A 21,850-nucleotide genomic window follows, 5' to 3' on the forward strand; every position below is an offset into this window, starting at 1 on the left:
TAGTGGGAATCACACGTCTCATCTGCTGTAGGGGTACAGCCTACCTCAAGAGGTAAACCTGGTGTCCTGGAGTCCTACATCCACAACCTTTTTTACATTAGCACTAGCGTGCGCACACACACACACTGGAATGTATATTCTCCCCCTCCCCTCCCAAAATAACCTCTTGACCTGATCCTTGCTGTAGCCACCAACTCCTATTGCAAATTGGATGCTGCTTTAAATGTGAAAACAATTGTTCAAAAAGCTATAAAAACCTGAATGAAAGCTAAAGCTGAATTTATAAGCCTTGTTGCATATGAGCCAAAAGTGCAAAATGCTCTATATAATGAACTAACCTGCCACTCATATAAATATAAATATATATAAATATATTAAAATCAGACTGTTCTACAAAATTGTGTATTTGTATTTTTGTGTACGTACAATTTTCTGCTAAGCAGAAGGAGGATGTAGTATAGGATGATGTGAGAAGAGATTTTGTTTAATCACATTTCTTTGTTACTTATTTTTGTTAACATCCAGATGCCTGTCTTTGTCTTTATATGTGTATGACACTGTTTAAAAGCTGCAGTATCTCTCTCCCACAAAGTAGATATTATTAGATATTTTAAGCCCTTTCAACACTAAAAGCATTTGCCATCCCCTGCAGTACACCTGGGACAGTCACTTAAACAACAGCTAGTTGCCTGGATTAAAGGGTACGTGTATAGCGGTCAGGGGAAATGGCTATGGGAGGCGATTATATGTTGTACCGCTACTCCCAGAAGAATCTAGCAGGGATAGATAGCTTCCCAGTCAGGTGTCCTCCAGCTGTGCTCCATGGGCAGCCATTGGTGGTCCTCTGCCTGAAGTATTTAAGAACGAAATTGTGTGGGTGACCAATGAGAGGATCACAAGAACGGACACACTGGGTCAGACCAAAGGTCCATCTAGCCCAGTGTCCTGTCTTCTGACAGAGACCAATTCCTGATGCCCCAGAGGAAGTGAACAGAACACGTAATTGTGAAAGTGATCCCTGGCCTGACATCCATTTCCAACCTCTGACAAACAAAGGCTAGGGACACCATTACCTATCCTATCTAAACTTCTGTTGGGGAGTTGCTTTCAGGCTGCAATGTTGGAAAAATAAAATCTTACACCACAAATAAGCTAACCTCAGAAAGCAGCACCAAATAGTCACATAGAAGAGGCCACATGGGACCACTGAGAAAGCCAGTCTTTGCTTTCCATTGGCATGTGCTGTCATTGTGTATTCTTAACCCTGTGGAGGGCAAGTCCACACCATCATATGTGGGAGCTCCACTTTAAGTTTTTCAAAAAAGAAAATTACTAAAGTCTACATTAATCACCCCCCAAACACTATACTATCCTCATTACAAGATGTTGTGGACCATCACTGTAAGTGTGTTGTAGGACATCTCATTAAAAAAGGGCCCAAAACCTCCATTTATCACTTGATCCGCTTGGAACACAGAAATAATACTCTGAAAACTCCTTTTAAAAATTGCTAAATATCTCCTGTGCGTTTCAGGAGCGTACTCCATGGTTCTCATTGTTTGGGATTTGTCAGCTACAGTGTAAAAGAAGAAACAAGTAATCTTTCCTTTTTGGGTGTGACAGGAATGTGATTTCTTATGTGTAATGTTGGTAGCTGTACAGGAGGACTGAAATGTCAAAGCAGAACTAGATAAAACAATATGCAGGACCTGTGGAAAGGAAAGTGCAGTCTTGTTGCGAAAGGACGGGTCTAAAAGTCAGTTGATCTGGGTTTTAATTCCAGTTCTGCCACAGACTTGCTTGTGTGGCCTTCAGACAAATCTTTCTGTGCCTCAGTTTCTCCATTTGCAAAATGGGGATAATAATACTTATTTAACTTTTATAAAGTGCTTTGAGATCCTTAGACCGAAGGCACAATAAAAGTGCAAAGTATTATTAGGTTGTTTGTTTGTGCCCCGTATCTATTAAAAAAAAATAACATTTCATTTTGGAATTAGTTCTTCCGCAGGGAGAGTGATACTGCATCTTTATATTTAGGGCTCATATTTATAACAATGTGTAATGACTGTAGCAAAAGTCCTTGTTTCTGTATGTGAATGGACAGAGAAACAAGTGCTCTATTGTATTGATTAAAATAGTTAAAATGAGTCCTGTATCATTGTATCTCCTATTCTGGATTAGTGCCTTTTGGACAGTAGACTGTTCTGTAATTAAAATGTAGTATAACTGCTTTTTTGTACAGTTTTGTTTTAATAAAACTTTTTTTTAATTTGTGTTTATTTTAGTATTGTACCTATTAGAGAATAAAAATGTATAACTGAACAAAGATAGGTTTTTGCTATAATTCTTTTTGTGAAATGCTATTGTGCAATAACTGTCTGGATGTTAGAGATCGACACTGAAAGGCAGGACTGGTGGCTGCAAACAAACTCCAAGGGATCATAGGAAACTTGGCCACACCCATGGTAAATGGTCATCTGGCCAATTAAAATGATGCCAGATTATGGATGCTGCTGGACAAGAGTGTGCCAGACTAGAGAGTTCAACCTGTGTATAGTGAGAGACAATCCCAGCTTGATCTAAACAGACAGGGTGAGTGAATGGAGGTGGTATAGTCCCCACTGTTTACAGGTGGAGAAATGAGATTGTTTCAGGCTGGAATTTTCAGGGGGCTTCGACACCCATAATGGAGACCAGAATTTCAAACCGTTGGCTGTAACTGTCACCAGGAGCACATTGGTCAGTCTGCCAACTGAACACATGTTTTTCAGGGGAGCTGAGCTCTTCTGGAAAAATCTAGATCCCATGTCAGGCCCTGTGGTCCAGAACCCTTGGCCCTAAGCATCTTGCCCAGCTTCACACAAGGAACATGGTGGTATTACCAGGAATTGAATCGAGATTTCTCAGGCCAGCGGCTTCAGTACACAACCCATCCAGCTTCTGTACCAACCTCTCTAGCTCAAAGTTTGCGGCTGTTAATGTTGCCACTAGCTGAAGCAGTTAATCAAAGGGACATGACTCAGAGTTCAAGTTACACTGCTGTGATAGAAGTTTGTTGTTTTTAAAGTTAAGTCCAGGAAAGAGAGCACGTTTGTGCTTTCCAGGAACAATGGGAGAAAAAGTGGGTTTTTGGTTTTTGGTTTTTTGGTTTTTTTTCCTTATGGCTCACATTTTCAATGGCTTTTAAGAACTACTGTGGCTGCAGAACATAACATCAAGCATGGGTATAGTACAAGCAAGTGTTATCATCACTTCAAGGAAAAGAGCCTTAGAACAAAGTTGCTTCACTTCAAAAGAATTTTGTATTGCGGCAGAAGTTGATTTTTTTTTTTCTCCAAAGGAGCTGACATTAAAGCAAAGAGGCTGTTAAAACAAGCCTCACTCTTCAGGTACTGATTGCAAGACATTGCTAATAAAAATCTCCTTTGCTAAATTGCTTTCTGAAGGGTTGGTGAAAGCTGCAGGACTAATGTGTGCTGCTTAAAAGAAACCTGGGCAGGCTGCAACATTAAACACTTGCAAGAGAAACTGTTGACAAGTGAAAATGGAAAATATGTCTAAGGATTTTCACTGGCTACAAAGTTGTTTTTCTGTGTAAACTTTTTCCCCAAATGGCCTGTTTTGCACAGAACAGAAACAAAAACAGTGGTGGGGGCTGGAGGGGTGATTGAGGTGATAGCATATTGGGGTGCATTAGTAGGAGCATTGCCAGCAAATTTAGGGCAGTGATTATTCCTCTTTATTCAGCACTGGTGAGGCTGCATCTGGTATTGCAGCCAATTCTGGGACCCCCATTACAGAAAGATGGGGGTGCCCTGGAGAGAGTCCAGCAGAAGGCACCAGAATGATTTGGGGGCTGGAGCACATGACTAATGAGATGAGGCTGAGGGATTTGGGCTTATTTAGTCTACAGAAGAAAAGAGTGAGAGGGGATTTGATTAGCAGCTTTCCACCACCTGAAGGGAGGTTGTAAGGGAGATGGAGAGAGGTTGTTCTCAGTGATGGTAGATGATAGAATGAGGAGCAATGATCTCAAGTTATGGTGGGGGAGGTCTAGGTTGGATATTAAGAAAAACTGCCACTAGGGGGTGGTGAAGCTCTGGAATGGGTTACCTAAGAGATGGTGGAATCTCCTTCCCAAGAGGTCTGTAAATCCTGGTTTGAGCAAGTCCTGGCTGGGATGATTTAGTTAGGCCCGGTTCTGCTTTCAGCAGAAGGGTGGACTTGGTGCTCACGTGAGGTCTCTTCAGCTATGTCCGCACTAGCCCCTTCCTTTCGTAAGAGATGTGGTAATGAGTGAGTTGGGAAGATGCTAATGAAGCACTGCTGTGAATATGCAGCACCTCATTAGCATAATGGCAGCTGCACACAATTAGAAAGCGCCACTTTCAAATTGCTTGCCACCAGTGTAGACGGGCCTTTCAAGAGGACTCCCCAGACTTCAAAAGCCACTTCTTCCTATTTGGTTTTAGGAATAAAGGGCTTTCGAAATCCAGGGGTCCTTTCAAAAGGACCCCCGTCTACACAGGCAATGTGTGATTTGAAAGTAGCGCTTTTAAAGTGCATGTGGCTGCCATTATGCTAATGAGGCACTGCATATTCATGGCAGTGCCTCATTAGCATGTTCCAAACTCACCCATTCCGAAGGCACTAGTGAAGACATGGCCTTCCAAACCTATGTCTGATAGTCACTAACCTGCAGCCCAATCTGCAGGCTGCTAGGCCACTGCTACCGTACCCTCCCACCTGCAGCCTGAAAGAACACACCCTGGATTGTTTTGGGTGGCATTCTGGACAGGGAGGACTGCGATCATCTGAAGGATGGCTACGTTACCTACCCAGGGATGGCCAGCTAGAACCAGAGCCGTGAAGTACCGCAGTGCCCCTGAGCACAGCTATCGGTGTCACACAATGGGCATAGATGCCTATTAGCATTTTTTTAAAAGTGCCTATACACTGATGGACATGCCAGCATAAGCCAGTGGCTTGGGAGCAGCGGGGCTGGAAGTCTCTATTTTGCAATGTTAAGCCAAGGGCTGCAGCAGCCAGTGAGCCCAGCCCTGAGCTGTGGGGCTTGCATGGCTCACGTTAATGGGCGTCAGTGCTGACCTCTGCCACTGTGGGCACCCCAGCACTAGCAGCAGCCATTGTGTGTGTGGGTTTGCAAGCTGCCCTCCACCCCACAAAGGGGAGCTGTGGTAGGCAGACTGACTCTCTCTCTCTCGCGCGTGTGTGTGTACACACACATACTTAGTGAGGGGGGGGATGAGTTCTCCTGCCTCTGGGCCAGCCACCCGGTGAGCTGCTCACCAAGGATGGTGCTTCCCTCCTGCCCAAGTCAGCCACTGCCCTGCACTGTGCTTTTGGGCCCCAGGGCAGGACAGTCAGCACAGCTGGCCACCCCCAGGTGTGCTCAAGCCTCTCCTCCCCCCCAACCCCGTGGACACAGACCAGCTGACATTTGGGTGGCGCTGCACTGGCTGGGGCCCCACAAGCTTCCGGCCACACTGCTGCTGCCCTGTGGGCTCTTCCTGCACAGCCGGGTCCTTCACACGCCCACCTGGCTGCTGTCGCTGTACCATCCTGTGTGTGCCGAAGAGCTATTGGCGGGGGGGATTTTTAAAGCACCTGGGCCCTGGGCAATTGTCACCTCCTCTCCCTCCCTTCCCCCGCAGGCCTGATGGCGTGTAGCAGCCCTGCCATCGGGCCAGACCTCCGCCAGCCTGGGGTGGGCTAGGCCCAGGTCGCTGGCCTGCCTTAGTGCAGGACGCCTCGCCCCGGTCGACAGACAGCAACCTGCTTTCAGAGCGAGGCCCCTCCCCTGCGCCAAGGCCCTGACCCAGCTTACACCAGCCTCACCCTGGCCCCCCTGCTTGTGCATTCTCAGCAAGCTGGGGGGGGGGGGCGCAGAAGTGGCTGGGGTGTCATAGCTGGTGTGGGACATCTGAGGATTATGGAGGGTGCAGTCTCGGGGGGGGCGGGGTTCAGTGCTGGGGCAGCTGGGGGTGGGGGGGGTGTTTACTTTAGACAACTGGCTGTGCCCAGCATGTCCCCTTGCTGGCTCCCGGGCAGAGGCACAGTGGGACAGCTACACACACACACTCTGCCCCCCGCCCCCAACTGCAGGTGCCGCCCCTCCAGCTCCCATTGGCTGCAGTTCCAGGTCAGTGGGCGGGGCAGAACTGGTGCTTGGGAGCAGGGCACAGAGCCCGCATCCCTGCCCTGACCGTAACAGCTGGACATGCCAGCCGCTGCTGGGAACTGCAGCGAGCCAGGCCAGGCAGGGATCCTGCCTGAGCCCCACTGTGCCCCCCACCGAACTTTCACCATGGCCCTTTTCAACTGGGCGGTCTGGTCAGACGCAGATGCCCGGCAAACCTCATCTGAGCTCCAAGGGAGGAGATGGGCCAGCACATGCTGGTGCTCAGCAGGGGCGGCTGCTTGGCTCAACCCATGGGAAAGAGGTGAGCACTCGCGCTCTCTCGCTCTCTCCCTTGCCCCTACCCCAGCCTCTTGCGTTAGTTGGTTCTTCATGCAAGCCATGTGCCCGCCCACTTAAGGGACAGCCTTGAGGCTCTGTGCACCATCCCCTGATCTATGCCCCTTCCCAGTGGGTGGGGGGAAGGGGCTCTGTGCGTCACCCAGCTAAGCATGGCAGAGAACCTGCCTCCTTTAGCTCCTGCTGCCTCCTTTATGCCACTGCTGCTGGTAGCCTGCGTGACGTGCTTTGGGACCGGCCATGCAAACGAAGCCGCAGCGTCACTGCGCCTTTCCCCATATCCCATCCCGCCCCGAAGCGAAGCAACAGTGGTAGGCAGAGGCTTGCGGCTCTCCCTGCAGCGTATGCAGCCCTTTGGAAGCGCCACATTCGCAGAAAGGTGCATAAGACCACTTGCCCCCTACGTCAGCGAGTCACCCAACACTACAGTAACGCAGGGTAAGCCAAATGGTTTAGCAGCACCCCGCTCCCTTCTAGCTTAGCGCAGCTGCTCACAGAGTTAGGGAGAAGGCTGCTGCCTTATGTTGGCTGGTGCATGTAGCGTAGCCCAGGCTTTCAAAAACCCATGAGCTCAGCTGCCTCTGAGGCGGCGGGCTAGAACTTCCCCCAGCCCAGGGAAGGCGCTTGATGGCAGCGGATCATCAACAAAGGCCCGTTACTGGCTGGTATAGCGCTCCTTGACCACCTTGGGAGCTGCACTCTGCTCAAGTCGGTAATGTTGACAGGTCGGTGCTGCGCTGGCAGTCATGGCCTTTACCGCTTTGCTCCCTGGGAGCTGACACGTATAGATTTAAAAAAAAAATCTGTCAGGGCAGGTGCTTGGCCATGTGCAGGAGACAGGACTCACTGACCTCCTCAGGTCACTTCCAGCTCTATGAGGGGTGAATCACCACACATTATAGTGTGGCAAGAGATGACTGTGTCCATCCAGCTGACTGCTATTGCCTATGGAGGTGGTTTTTCCATCCCTGCAGTAGCATTCATGTGTACAGGTTGAACCGCTCTTGTCTGGCACTCTCAGGATCTGACTGGTGCCAGACGAGAGAATTTGCCGGAAGGCAGGAGGTCAGTATGGTCTAGCACATTACCACTCCTTCCACTGCTGCCTGGGCTCTTAGAAGACATTTGGGGGTAAATTACAGCTAAATAACAGCACAGAACTCTGACTGCCAGGACTGGTGCTTGTAAACAAACTTTATAGGACCATGAGAAACTTGGCCACACCTACAAGTGGTTGTCCAGCTAACGAAAATCATGCTGAATTACGGGTGTTGCTGGTTGCGTTAGAGAAGTGAAACCTGCACGATGGTTTAAGGAAAGTAAAGCTAGCCCTCAGATACAGCAGCAGCAGAGAGGTGATAATGAAGAATTGCGCTGATGGGTGAAAAATAGAGGAAAACAAGGCTAAAGGCAGAGGACCAGCCTTTTCTGCCCTCTCACTATAGTATCAGTAGTTCGGGGGTGGGGTGGGGGTCAGTCCCTCTGCCAAAGCAGGGAGCAGTCAGGTGTTACCTTATTTTTACTAAAGCCCAACCCAGGGAGCCGCATTGATTAGTAACTGAATCAAACAGCAAGGGAATCGAGCGGTCTCCCACACATACGTTTCTATACTGATGCAAGTGACAAGTTGCAGAGTGCCAGCAAATTAAGCCAAGGCAGAGTGGGTCTGGTGTGATCGCCTGCAGTCATGCATCCGAGCCGGCAAGCTGATTGTACAACCTATTACCCATGTGCGCTCTTTGATTGAACCTGGTTGTGGGGGGGGTGTGCGCTGAAATCTTTTCCACATCCATCACCGAGAAGCCAAAAGAGATCTGATGCGGTTCAACAAGGAGAAGTGTGGAGTCCTGCACTTGGGACAGAAGAATCCCAAGCATTGTTATAGGCTGGGGACTGATGGGCTAAGCAGCGGTATAGTGGAAAGGGACCTAGGGGTTACGGTGGATGAAAGGCTGGACATGAGTAAACAGTGTGACCTTGTAGCCAAGAAGGCTAATGGCATATTAGGGTGTATTAGGAGGAGCATTGTGAGCAGCTCTAGAGAAGTGGCTGTTCCCCTCTATTCAGCACTGGTGAGGCCACATCTGGAATATTGTGTCCAGTTTTGGGCCTCCAAGTATAAAAAGGATATGGATTTGCTGGAGCAGGTTCAGCAGAGGGCAACAAAAATGATTAAGGGGCTGGAGCACATGACCTATGAGGAGAGACTGAGGAGTTTGGGCTTATTTAGTTTACAGACGAGAAGACTGAGGGGTGATTTAATAGCAGCCTTCATCTTCCTGAAGGGGAGCTCTAAAGAGGATGGAAAGAAATTGTTCTCAGTGGTGTCAGACGGCAGAACAAGGAGCAATGGTCTGAAGTTACAGAAGGAGCGTAGTAGGTTGGATAGTAGGAGAAAAAAACTACTTCACCAGGAGGATGGTGAAGCACTGGAATGCGTTGCCTAGAGAGGTGGTGGATTCTCCATCCCTCAACGCTTTTAAGTCCAGGCTTGACAAGGTCCTGGCTGGGCTGACACATATGGGGTTGATCCTGCTTGAAGCAGCGGGATGGACTAGATGACATCCTGAGGTCCCTTCCAGTCTTATTCTATGATAAGCCTTCCCAGATCTTGTTCTTACCAAATTGTCCTTTATCCTTTGTCCTTCAGCTCAAAGAAGACCCAGGTGATGGGCCAAAGCGTGGGTAACGAGCCATCTATCAGCGTGCTAGACTACGAACTGGAAGTCGTCCATGAGTTCGTGTACCTAGGCTCAACGATCTCGGACAGCTTGTCACTTGATAGCAAGATCAACAAGCGCATTGGAAAAGCCGCCACAACGCTCTCCAGGCTGACGAAGAGAGTATGGACTAACGATAAGCTCACTGTACACACCAAGGTGCAGGCCTACACAGCCTGTGTTTTGAGCACACTGCTGTACGCCAGTGAAACATGGACTTTGCGCTCAAAACAAGAGCAGCGGCTCAACACATTCCGCACGCGCTGCCTTAGGTGCATACTCGGTATCTCATGGCAGGACAAGGTCCCCAATAGCGCAGTGCTTAGGAGAGCAGGCACCACCTCCATGTTCACCCTTCTCAAACAGAGGCGTATGCGCTGGTTGGGCCATGTCTCATGCATGACAGATGGCTGAATACCGAAGGACCTCCTCTTCGGCAAACCGGCGTCTGGAAAGAGGCCGAAAGGGCGACCTAAATTGCACTACAAGGACACGTTCAAGCGTAACCTCAGCGCTCTCTCTATCAGTGCGAACACCTGGCATTCGCTCACCTCAGACAGGCACGCCTGGAAACAGGGAGTGAAGGAAGCTCTTGCTATGTATGAAACTACCTTGGTGAAGGAAGCGGAAGACAGGAGAGCCCTCAGGAAGATCCGTGCTCGTGATACCAGAGCAACATCTGCCAACTGCTGCTCACAGTGCGGAAAGGACTGCCACTCCCGCATTGGATTGCACAGCCACAGAAGATGCTGCTCGAATCAGTCCAACTGGAGCGCAAACCCATGATCCCTCGGGATCAAAGGATGCCTACTACTATGTTTCTTTGATCACTCCCAGGACAGATTATATGAGCTACCGCCTGGCTCCTGGCTTCAGGTTCTATTGTCATGTGGTTTCTTTACACACACACGGCTATTCACGCTCCCTTATCACATGCCGGAATGTTACAGTGCTCAAGGGTTACATGAGTAGTAATGGAACGTTACAAAGCTTGAAGAAAGTTACAGAACTCAGAAAGGTGCAGTAGCAATGGCTGAAACTTACATCCACATTATACTGGATTGCATGGAGGCTTGTCAACATTTCCTGCCCCTTGGTCACCCAAATCATGGAAACCTTCTAAAAGTGAGTCCCGTGCCCCTGTCCACCCATTCCAATATTTCAACTGCCAGGACAATTTCTGGTCTTTCCAATTCATATAACATACCACAATAACAAAATATATTTCAGTACCAAAACAATGACCCAGAGCATACAATTTATCACCAAAAAGGATAAATACAGTTATTAATTTTCCCTGCCTACTACAGTACCCTTTTCACTGAATGACATATACATAGTGGCTGGAACTGGCTTTGATGGGGGGGGTGGTCTGCAAATGGTTTGGAGGGTGATGGGGGGCACAAAGCATTTGGAGCAGGTGATTGGGGGTCACCTGTGAAAAGGTAGGGAACCACCGATCTAATGCAATCACTGTGCCATTAGTTGCTCCACATTAGTAAGATGGAACTTGTTCAGCATAATTTAGCTTTGAGTTGCTCAGCAGATATATCACAACCCATTGGCGAAGGCAGTCACAGAATGCAAACAGGTGCTGAAGAATGTTGTTACAATTCTAAAGCCAAATTTTCAGGATAATGTCAGGGTGGCCAAAGCAGTCCAAGTTTGTGAGGTGAAAGGTGGTACTAGCAGCTGTATTAAACACAGGCTTATCATTTGATGATGTGTTTATTAAAGATTAAAAATGTAAGAGTTTTGCCACTGAATATCATAGAATCATCGAATCATAGACCAATAGAGCTGGAAGAGACCTTAAAAAGCCATCAAGTCCAGCCCCCTGCCCTAAGCAAGACCAAACCCATCAGATCAGCCCAGCCAGGTCTTTGTCGAGGCGAGACTTAAACACCTCCAGGGATGGAGACTCCACTACTCCCCTGGGTAGACCATTCCAATGCTTCACCACCCTCCTAGTGAAAAAGATTTTCCTAATGTTCAACCTGGACCTTTCCAACCGCAACTTGAGACCATTGTTCCATGTTCTGCCTTCCATGACCACTGTGACAAGCGTCTCTCCAGCTTCTTTGCAACCTTCCCGCCCCGCCCCCCCCGCAACCCCATAATCATTGACAATTAAGGTTGGAAGAGATCTCAGGAGATTGTGTAGTTCAATCCATTGCTCAAAGCAGGACCCACCCCAACTAAATCATTCTAGCCAGGGCATTGTCGAGCCTCACCTTAAAAACCTCTAATTCTGAACATGCCACCTCTTCCCTCAGTAATTCCAGTAATTCACCACATGCCTTGTGACAGTTTTTCCTAAGATTCAACTTACTCCTCCCCTGCTGCAACATCAGACCATTGCTTCTGGTTCAGTCATCTGTCACTACTGAGAACAGCCTCTCTCCATCCTCTTCGGACCCCGTCTTCGGGAAGTTGAAGGCTGCCATCAAATCCCTTCCCCCTCCCATGCTTCTCTTTTGCAGACTAAATAAGCCCAAATCCCTCAAACTCTCAACATACGCCAGCTCCCTCATCAATTTGTTTTGCCCTCCACTGGACTCGCCATGTAGTTCGCAACATTTCTGCAGTGTGTGTGGTGGGGGAGGTAGACACAAAATTCCAAATGTGGCCTCATGTGTGCTGAACAGCGGCGTATAAGCCCGTCCCTTTATCAGCGAGCAATGCGTCTACTAATGCAGGCCAATATGCTATTAGCTTTCTTGGCCACAAAGGCACACTGTTGAGGCATAGCCCACTTCTCCTTTACAGTAAGCCCAAGATCCTTGCCTTCAGAACTGCTGCTTTGCCAGTCTGTCAGTGTTGGGATCCTTCTGTCCTCAGCGCAGGACTCTGCATTTGTCCTTGTTGAACCTCATCAGATTTCTTTTGGCCCAAGCTCCCAATTTGTCTAGGTCTCTCTGGACCCCATCCTGACCTTCCAGCATATCTGTCCCCTGCTTGGTGTCATCCACAAACCTGCTGAGGGTGCAAGCCATCTCATCAGTCGCCTCATTAATGAAGTCTTTGAACAAAACCGGCCCCCAGGACTGACCCCTGCGGCGCTCAGCTTGATACCAGCTGTCAACTAAACATTGAGAAATTGGTCACTATCCTGTGAGCCTGATGCTCTAGCTAGCTTTCTGGTCACTTTATAATCCAGTTATGAAAACATACTTTAAATTGGTAGCAAGAAGACGCTGGGAGACTGCATCAAAAGCTTTGCTAGGGTCAAGGTAGATCATGTCCCACCACTCTCCCCATATCCACAGAGCCAGCTATAGCCTCATGGAAGCCAATTAGGTTTGCCAGGCATGACTTGCCCTTGGGCAGTACATTTACCTTTTTTCCAGTTGTCTGGGCCCTCCCTGGTGTCTATGAGTTTTCTAAGATAATGGCACAGCAATCACATCAGCCAACTCTTCCCATGGACTTGTGAATGTCCAGCTTTTCTAAATGGTCCTTAACTTGTTCTTTCACCACTGAGAGCTCCTCACCTCCTCCCCACGCTGTAATGTACTTGTCTGTGGAGACTGAGGCATTAAAACCATTGTTTACTTCAATTTTTTTCCACATCGTTGTCACTAGGTTGCCTTCACCATTCAGTAAGGGTCCTGCACTTTCCCTGAACTTCTTCTTGTTGCTACCATACCTGTAGAACCTTTTGTTACCTTTCCCATGCCTTGCTAGCTCCAACTCCGATTCCACTTTGGCCTTCCTGATTACATCCTGGCATGCTGGAGCAAAGTTCTCATAATCTTCCCCAGTCAGCTGCCCAAGATTCCGCTCCTGAGAAGCTCTCTTTTTGTCTGTAAGATCAGCAAAATTTGCTTTGTTAAGCCAAGGAGGTCACTTGCCATAAGTGCTAATCTTTCTGCACACTGGGATGGCTTATTCTTACACCGCCAATAAGGCTTCTTTAAAACGCAGTTAGGTCTCCTGGCTTCCTTTCCTCCCTCATATTACCCTCCCTGCGGATCCTGCCCATCAGTTCCCTGAGGGTGTCAAGTTTGTTTTTTTGAAGGCCAGAGTCCTTGTCCTGCTGCTCTCCTTTCCTCCTTTTGTCAGGCCCCTGAACTTAACCAGCCCAGGGTCACTGTTGCCACCTACTTCTAGCCCCGCTCCCCACACACATTTCTTCCCTGTTTCTGAGCAGCAGCCCAAAAGGCGCATGGCCCCCAGTGGGTTCCTTGAGTCCTTGTGCCAAGAAGTTGTCCTCAACACTCTCCAGAAACTTCTTGGATTTTCACCAGGCGTCACAACCACCAACATGGAGTCACCATCCTGAAAAAGTTCACCCTGACCTAAGCTTATTGTTTAATGTCTTAACAATATTAACCTGTTAATGATCAAACTTAAAGCTGCTGAGTAATGAATTTTACTGCAAGAGTACAGAGGGAGATGTCGAAATGGAATTAATTTACAAATTTGACGCCTTTCACCTTGGCCTGAACAGAGATCTTAACTGTCTTATGCATGACAAGGGCAATTTCCCCACCTTTGATATGTGCAGGAATGAGACACACCCTCCTTTATTTGCTTCATTAACTGGCCCTACTAGTGATAGGTAACCCTTTGCCCCTCCCATGCCCTGATATATAAACCCCAGATTTTCTTTTTCTCTCCATTTTCAGCTGAAGAAGTGGGTTCTACCCAAGGAAGCTCATGACCTAGCAAAGCTGTGAGTCACTCAGGTGCCACAGGAGTGCTTGTTCTTAACAAACAGCTGGTTACGTTTTGTGTGCAGCGGAATGGGCTCCGCAAAGACCTCCCAGGAAAACGACGGGCTAATGGCCACAAGTCATTTCTGACCTAGCACAGCCTTCTTTGCATCAGTGCCCTTCTTGGTCCTTGTCACCCAATGACAAAAAGCAGCCACAACTAATCCAATGTGCAGCTCTGTCCAGGGTTTAATTCCTTTGAGCCTGAACTCACGAAATCAGATTCACAGCTGCTCCTCAGACCCATTTGATGCTCTCCCTAAATGGAGCTCATTGACTTGCAAGGCAGCAGCTGTCTGGAGAAAATAAAAGTTTTCTGCCAGGGAGCTGGATCAATTCTACAATATAAGATTCCCAATTCATTCGAAGGAGGCCACAGCCAGGCTGCCAAGCGTGTGTCATTATTTGGCAGTGCTTATGTCTGCAAACAGCTCTTTATGAATATAAAGGAGCCTCCATTAAGATGCGTCGTGACTGATGGGCACCTTCACGCCGTTCTGAAAACTCTGGGGCAGCTCAAGGTTTGCAGTTAGGTTACTCACAAAACAGGACGTCGCGCCTCCGAACAGATACACCATCAGGGTCATCTTCAGGATTTATGGGGGTGCTACACAGTACTGTGGAATTTCTGCCCCTATACGCTAGCAGCTGGGGGGGAGTGGGGGGAGGGAAATATTTTTAAAGCAAATTTGAAACACAGGTTCTACAGAGCAGGGTGGTCAACCCACGGCTCTTGAGCCACATGCGGCTCTTTGAGCAAGGAACTGTGGCTCCTGCTTGGAGCGCCAGATGGGAGGGCTGTCTGTCGCTCTGTGCACGTGCCCCACTGCTTGGAGGGAAAAGCACCTGGCAGTAGCTCCCATCAGTCGCTGCCATAGGGTTAGAACGGCCGGGGGGTGGGGGGGGGGGGTGTGCCTGGCATTGGGAGATTGGGTTAGAGCAGGAAGGCTGCGGGTGCTTGGCTCTGGGGGAGGAGAGGAGAACTGGGTCAGAGTGGGCAGCTGGGGGTGCCTGGCTCTGGGGAGGGAGGAGGGCATTGAGCCATGTATTACATATTTATTATTTATTTATTTGTATGTATCCCTATCGTTCTATCTATATAGAGAGCTGTAAAAATAAATATATAATACGTGACACTTTGTGTGCTATCCATCGGTATTTTGGCTCTTCGTCTGCAACTGCTTGGCCATTCCTGCTAGAGACAAACACAGTAAGTTCAGAAACTGGCACTGCATACCTGGGGTTGACAAATGCCTGGTAAATGGCTCCATCACCTCTTGACTGGCTCTATCACAGGTTTTGCTAGTAGGTCTGGCTGCTTTTTCATTTGTGAGGATGAGTCTGCACTAGGAACTAAGCTTGAAGTTAGGCACTAAATAGCCAGCAGATAGTCTACACACATTTTCCCTTACAAAACAAAAAAAGCAGCCCAGTAGCACTTTAAAGACTAACAAAATAATTTATTAGGTCAGCTTCTGTGGGACAGACCCACTTCTTCAGCCCATAGACAGACCAGAACAGACTCAATATTTAAGGCACAGAGAACCAAAAATACTAATCAAGGTTGAAAAAATCAGAAAAATATTATCAAGGTAAGCAAATCGGAGAACAGAGGGACAGAGGGGGTGGAGGGAGCCCAACTTCAAAGTCCTTAGTCCAGTCCTGGCAATGGAGTAATGCCCTACTTCAAAGTTTAACTTCAAAGTAGGGTGTGTGTAGATGCTCAACTTCGAAGTAAGCAACTTCAAAGTTATTTCCATAGTGTAGACACAGCCTAAGTGGACTATATGTTTCCTGGAGGAAGCAGAGCTGGGATAGGCAGAGGCAGGTGAGTGGGCATTCAGACTCAGTGGTGCCCCAGATTTTCAGGGGCCCTATGCAGGTGCTAATTCTGCACATGTCTAAGGCTGGCGCTGCGCACCAGCCTAGAACTGGGGAGTTTAAACAGACAGTTCTGCATTAACACAGGTGAAAAATAGAACTACTCTAGCCCTGGCCTGATTCATGTGCTCAAACTTCAGGAGTCAGATCCCAAATGAATTTGTGCCTTACGTATCTGCAGAGCTGCTAGGAGAGCTCGTGAGCCAAGCATAGGTGCTTGACCTAGGAGTACGGGGTTGGGGTGCGGGGGAGGGGTTGCGGCAGCACCCTGGCTGGACGTGATTTCCGTTATATGCAGTGGTCACAGTCTGGTTCCATGGTGCTCTGCATCCCCACCGTACACATCAGCCCCCAGAGACGCCGGGACCGGCCAGCCCTTTGGGTCCAGCCAGTGCGGTGGAGAGTGTTTGTAGCAGGTTGGGACATGGCGAAGTAAGTGGGTGAGGCTCAGTCTGTTGAGCCTGGCAGGAGGTGGAAGTAAGGCTGAAAACGCCCTTTGCCAAAGGAGCTGTGGTCCCACTTGTTACTGATGGGTGAAAGCAAACGGGTGTTGTGGCTCCTCAGCTGCTGGTGGCTCATCATGTCTGTTTACCCACTGTGCTTGGCTGGGCCATTGTGAGCATTTCTTCTAGGTGTAGGGGTCCCGTCTTCTGTGGTTCCTGTCTTGGTCACTTAAGGCCTTGACTACTGCAACATGCTCTACCCTGACAATGTGCTGACCTGTCAGTAAACCTGATTACTGTACAGAATCCTTAGGCTGGAAGACATGTCAGGTGGTCATCAAGTCCACCCCCTGTCTAAAGCAGGACCAACCCGCAACTAAATCATCCCAGCCAGGACTCTGTCAAGCCATGGCTTAAAAACCTTTACGGATGGCCATTCCACCACCTCGCTCGGTAATGCATTCCATTGCTTCACCATCCTCCTGGTAACATAGATTTTTCCTAATATCCAACCTAGACCTCCTACACTACAACTGGAGACCATTGTTCCTTGTTCTACCATCTGTCACCACTGAGAACAGCCTCTCTCCAGCCTCCTTAGAACCCCACTTCATAGAATCGTAGACCAATAGAGCTGGAAGAGACCTAAAAAAGCCATCGAGTCCAGTCCCCTGCCCTAGGCAGGACCAAACCCATCAGATCAGCCCCCGCCAGGGCTTTGTTGAGTTGAGACTTAAACACCTCTGGGGATGGAGACTCCACTACTTCCCTGGGTAGACCAGTCCAATGCGTCACCACCCTCCTAGTGAAAAAGATTTTCCTAATGTTCAACTTGGACCTTTCCAACTGCAACTTGAGACCATTGTTCCGTGTTCTGCCATCCGTGACCACTGTGAACAGCCTCTCTGCAGCCTCCCTTCAGTAAGTTGAAGGCTGTCATCAAGTCCCCCCTCAGTCTTCTCTTCTGCAGACTAAACTGTCTCAATTCCCTCAACCTTTCTTCATAAGTCATATGCTCCAGCCCCCTAATTATTTTGGTCACCCTCCACTGGACCCTGTCCAGGGTAGCCGCATCCTTCCTATAACTGGGGGCCCAGAACTAGACACAGTACTTCAGATGCGGGCTCACCAAAGCCAAATACAGAGGAATAATCACGTCTTTGGATCTACCGGCAATGCTCCTCTTGATGCAACCTAATATGCCATTAGCTTTCTTGGCTACAATGGCACACTGTTGACTCATGTCCAGCTTCTCATCCACTATAACTCCCAGATCCTTTTCTGCAAAACTACTACCGAGCCAGTCGGCCCCCAGCCTGTAACAATGCTTGGGATTCTTCCGGCCCAAGTGCAGGACTCTGCACTTGTCCCTATTGAACCTCATCAGATTTCTTCCAGCCCCGTCTTCCAATTTGTCTGTGTCAGTCTGGACCCTGTCCCTACCCCCCAGCTTTTCTACCTCTCCCCCTAGCCTAGTGTCATCTGCAAACTTGCTGAGGGTGCAATCCAGCCTTTCATCCAGGTCATTGATAAGTATGTTGAACAGAACAGGACCCAGAACTGAACCTTGGGGTGCTCCACTAGAAACCGACCATCATCCCGACATCGAGCCATTGATCACTACCCTGTGGGCCTGACCTTCTAGCCATCTTTCTATCCATCTTACCATCCATTTATTCAATCCACCTTCCTTTAACAGGAAGTTGAAGGCTGCTATCAAACCACCCCTCACTCTTCTTGTCTGCAAACTAAATAATCCCAGATCCCTCAGCCTCTCCTTAAGCTAGTGCAGAACGGCGCAGTTGCCTATTGAATTGGGCTGCACACCAGCACCTCCCTGGTGCCCCATGAACTACTGTGCTGGCTACCTGGTGGCAGCCGGATTGAATTTAAAGTGCTGGGTTTAATCTACAAAGCCATAAATAACTTGAACGCTTGCTACTTGCAAGACAGCCTTTGTGCTCCTGTTCTATTGGCCCAGCAGAGGTGCTCATGCTGCTCCCCTTCCCCCCCTCCCCCGCCAGCTTACAAGAAAAAGGGCAGAGGGTGGGGCAGTGCTGGCTGCGAGGGGCTCCTTGCTCTGGAACAGGGTGCCAGATGCTTCCACTCACACGGGTTGCTTCCCAGGTGGGCCTTTGAGATGGCTCACGTTTGGGGAGGGGTGAAGAATGGGCTGTTCAGCAGGGAGCTGAACGTGACTCATTTTTGTATCTAGAGCAGCAGTTCTCCCACTCCCATGTGGGTCACAGCAGGGTTGCGAGGCCGGGGGGGGGCGCAGTTTAGACTTGCTGGAGCCTGGGGAGGAGGGCGCGAGAGTCAGAGTAAAGGGCATCAGGTCTGTGGCTTGAGCTTTGGTTCCTCTGCCCAGCGTGTCAGGGTGGCGGATGGGGGGGGGTACTCAGGTTTTACTCCCCCCCCCCAGCTTGTGTAATAATTTTTATTGGCAGAAGGAGGTGGGGAAGTTTGCAGGGCGATGAAGTTTGAGAACCCCCTGAGCTACAGCCTCAGCAAGGCCTCCCATTGCTCGCTGTATAAGTGGAAACAGCCGAGTAGGAGCCCTAGGTGCAGGATACATTTATGCATGTAAATGCCAGCCCAGTTTTTAACTCCTGCTACCGAGCTGGCTCTCAGCGCTGTCTTGTGCTAGTGAATTCCACTTGCAGGTTAACAGGGAGGGCGTGTGGGCAGGGGCTGCCTTTGCTACAGACTTGGTTTTGGACACATCCCGTCACTTCTGTGCCTTAGTGGCCCTGTGTGTGAAATGCAGGTAAAAGATTGGAGGCAGATGCCTGATTACAGCTTGGGTGGGACCCATCTCACCCTCCCTTACCTGTACAGTGCTGAGCGTGGTGGCTTTCTGGTTCATGGCTGTGGCTCCGAGGGAGCAGCACAATATAAAGTTTGCTGGAATTCTCCTCCTTAGTTTGAAATGTGCAGATTATTCCAGTTAAAATAATTCATTGCTCCACCTACAAAAGACGTCTATTGCAAAACTGTTTAAATTCTCTATAATAAAACCCAAATATAAAGCAAACTGATTCTGCTCCCCTTTGCCCACTACACTGGTCAGGCAAACACAAAGGTTATTCACAATCCTTGCACAAGGACAGACCAAACAGGAGCACAGAGTGCCTGTCTCACACAGGTCTTCATTTCCAAAGCGCAAGCATCTCTAGGCCAATGTAAAAAGTAGAGACACAAAGCAAGAGAAAGGCCCTTCCCTTCTCCAGGCTGGGAGCAGGGAGACGTGTTCCTGCAGCTTATTAGCCAACTGTCCTGTCTTTTTGCCGCAATCCGATTTCCCAGGAGCACTCATGTCATGAACGAAAGCCTGCAAAAGGTTAAGGCCAGAGAGCGTGGATTCTCTGTTGGCAAGCGGCCAGTGAGCCAATGGGAAGAGAGAGAGATCATTTGAATTGAAGCAGTTACCTGCTGAGGATAGGAGTCTTTCTTTTGTGTATCTGGAGGAGACACACAGAGATGGTTTAATTCTGAGCAGGCTTAATGAATTCAGTAAATATTGAGGCTACTCCATGGGCATACAGACATGTAAATAGAAAGGAAATGTGTCATTACATGCAATCAGATTTTTTTTTTTATTCTGGGTTTGTTGCAGAACTGCTCAGGCTGGCCGATGGATACCCCTCCCCCGCTCTGTACACCACAATTTCTAATTTGAATCCCAGGGAAATAATTTTATCTGTGCTTAAGACTTTTAGTTGCTTTGTAACACCTAGCAACCAAGTATGCTCTATTACTTTCCTTGTATACTTTATCTTTTGTATTGTTAAATTACTTTTCTAAAGGCCATAATTTGATTCCTGTGTCTCAGAGAAGTGTCTGTGTATATCCATGCCTAAGACACAGGTCAGCTAACAGATTGCAGGTTAATTTCTTCTTCGTTTCCAGGCTGTCTTCTAAGAGAAGGTTAAGAGCTTGGGGTTACCTCATACCACAAGAAGACATCCCAAGTGCATCTTCCTGGGTTCTAGAGGGGGGTTTTCTCCCTGGGGTGGTGGCAGCTACTTCCCAGAGTCAGGGAACCTGTGACCCTGGAAATTTTTAAGCAGAGCCAATGGAGGCAAAGGTGTTTTTAAGGGCTTTTGTGGGCTTCCACCTTCCGCGCTCAGAGTGGGGAACTGCCTTGACAGCTCACTGTACAGAATGGGTGTAATTTTAGGGTCCAAAGTGGGACCTGGCCCATTGTTTCTGTGCACCAGAATGACACAGAGCCATCACTCCTTATCCTGCGCTGTGACATCAGCTGTTCTGGGGCACCCTGGGCCCAGCCTTTCTACAGGGCTGGACCTGCTGATTCAGACATCACTCCTAGCAAGCTTAGTAGTGAGCATGTGCGTATGCAGCAGCGACAGGCTAGTTTTAATTAATGGGCTGGTTTGAGGATACCTCTGCCATTTTATCCAAGCCCAGCAGCTCAAAGGGGACAACCCCCACCCCAGGGCTGGCCACACCTCTTCCCACCTCCATTGCACCCCTCCCCTTCCACCAAGCCCCATCTGCAGCCACATGACCCCAGGGATTACTGAAGGGTCTGATGCCAGAAGCAGGTGTCACCCCCCCACCCCCACTCACTGCAGCAGCAGGAAAGTGCAAACTGCTGGGAGCTGTTCTCAGCGATGCTGCTCAGTGGAGAGGAGTGACCCAGCTGGGAGATGGCAGAGCCCAGTGGTCTGTCACTCCACTTTCCTTGGCCCTTGCTGCCACAGGTGAGTGGAGGGGCAGGCCTGGCAGCTGCTGCCGGTATCACCTTCTCCCCCTGGTAATCCCCTGGGCTGCTGCACCAAACCATCCAATGGACAGGAGCACTCTGAGTTAGGGTACTACGGAGTGTGCTGTACAGGTCTGCCTGGATAATTACAGTGATCTCTTGTGGCCTTGGAATCTATGCACCTAGGAGACCTGTTTCCAACCTCCCCCCCCCGACTGATTTGGAGCAGGGACTTGAACCAGTGTTCCCTGTAAGCTGAGCACTTCAGCAGCCAACCAGGAAAGATGCAAACATCACCACGAGCGCTTGGAGCTCCTGCAGCCAGCAGCATGTGTTTCTACTGGTGGTGCACACCCCCATATGCATTGGTGTATGAAATAAAATTTATTCTACACATAGGAAAATGAGAGAGAACATTGATTTGAGCCCAGGACTCGCATCTGCCAAGTGAATGCCCTAGTCTCTCAGCTATGGGACATTCTGATGCTCTTTCTGCAGACAAACCCTGAGCTGATGGCCCCCAGCTGTCAAGCAACTTAGCAGCCTCATGACTCAGGCCCTTTTTGCACATGCACCATTAGAAACTGGGGTGGCCTGGTGGGCACTCTAGTTGTTTCAAGGCTTAAGCAGTGGCGGGTTGCGGGGGGTGTTTGAGGATCTCACTAGCGCCTAAATCTTGCATTTAAGTATCTAACACGGCAGTTAGGTGCCTAAATCCCTTTGTGGATTGAGCCTTGTGTGTCTTCAATCGGAGTACTGTGTCCAGTTTTGGGCCCCACATTTCAGGAAAGATGGAGAAATTGTAGAAGGTCCAGAGAAGAGCAACTCAGATGATTAAAGGTCTAGCAAATATGACCTAG

Source organism: Carettochelys insculpta, chromosome 3 (assembly GCF_033958435.1).
Source record: "Carettochelys insculpta isolate YL-2023 chromosome 3, ASM3395843v1, whole genome shotgun sequence".
Lineage (NCBI taxonomy): Eukaryota > Metazoa > Chordata > Testudines > Carettochelyidae > Carettochelys > Carettochelys insculpta.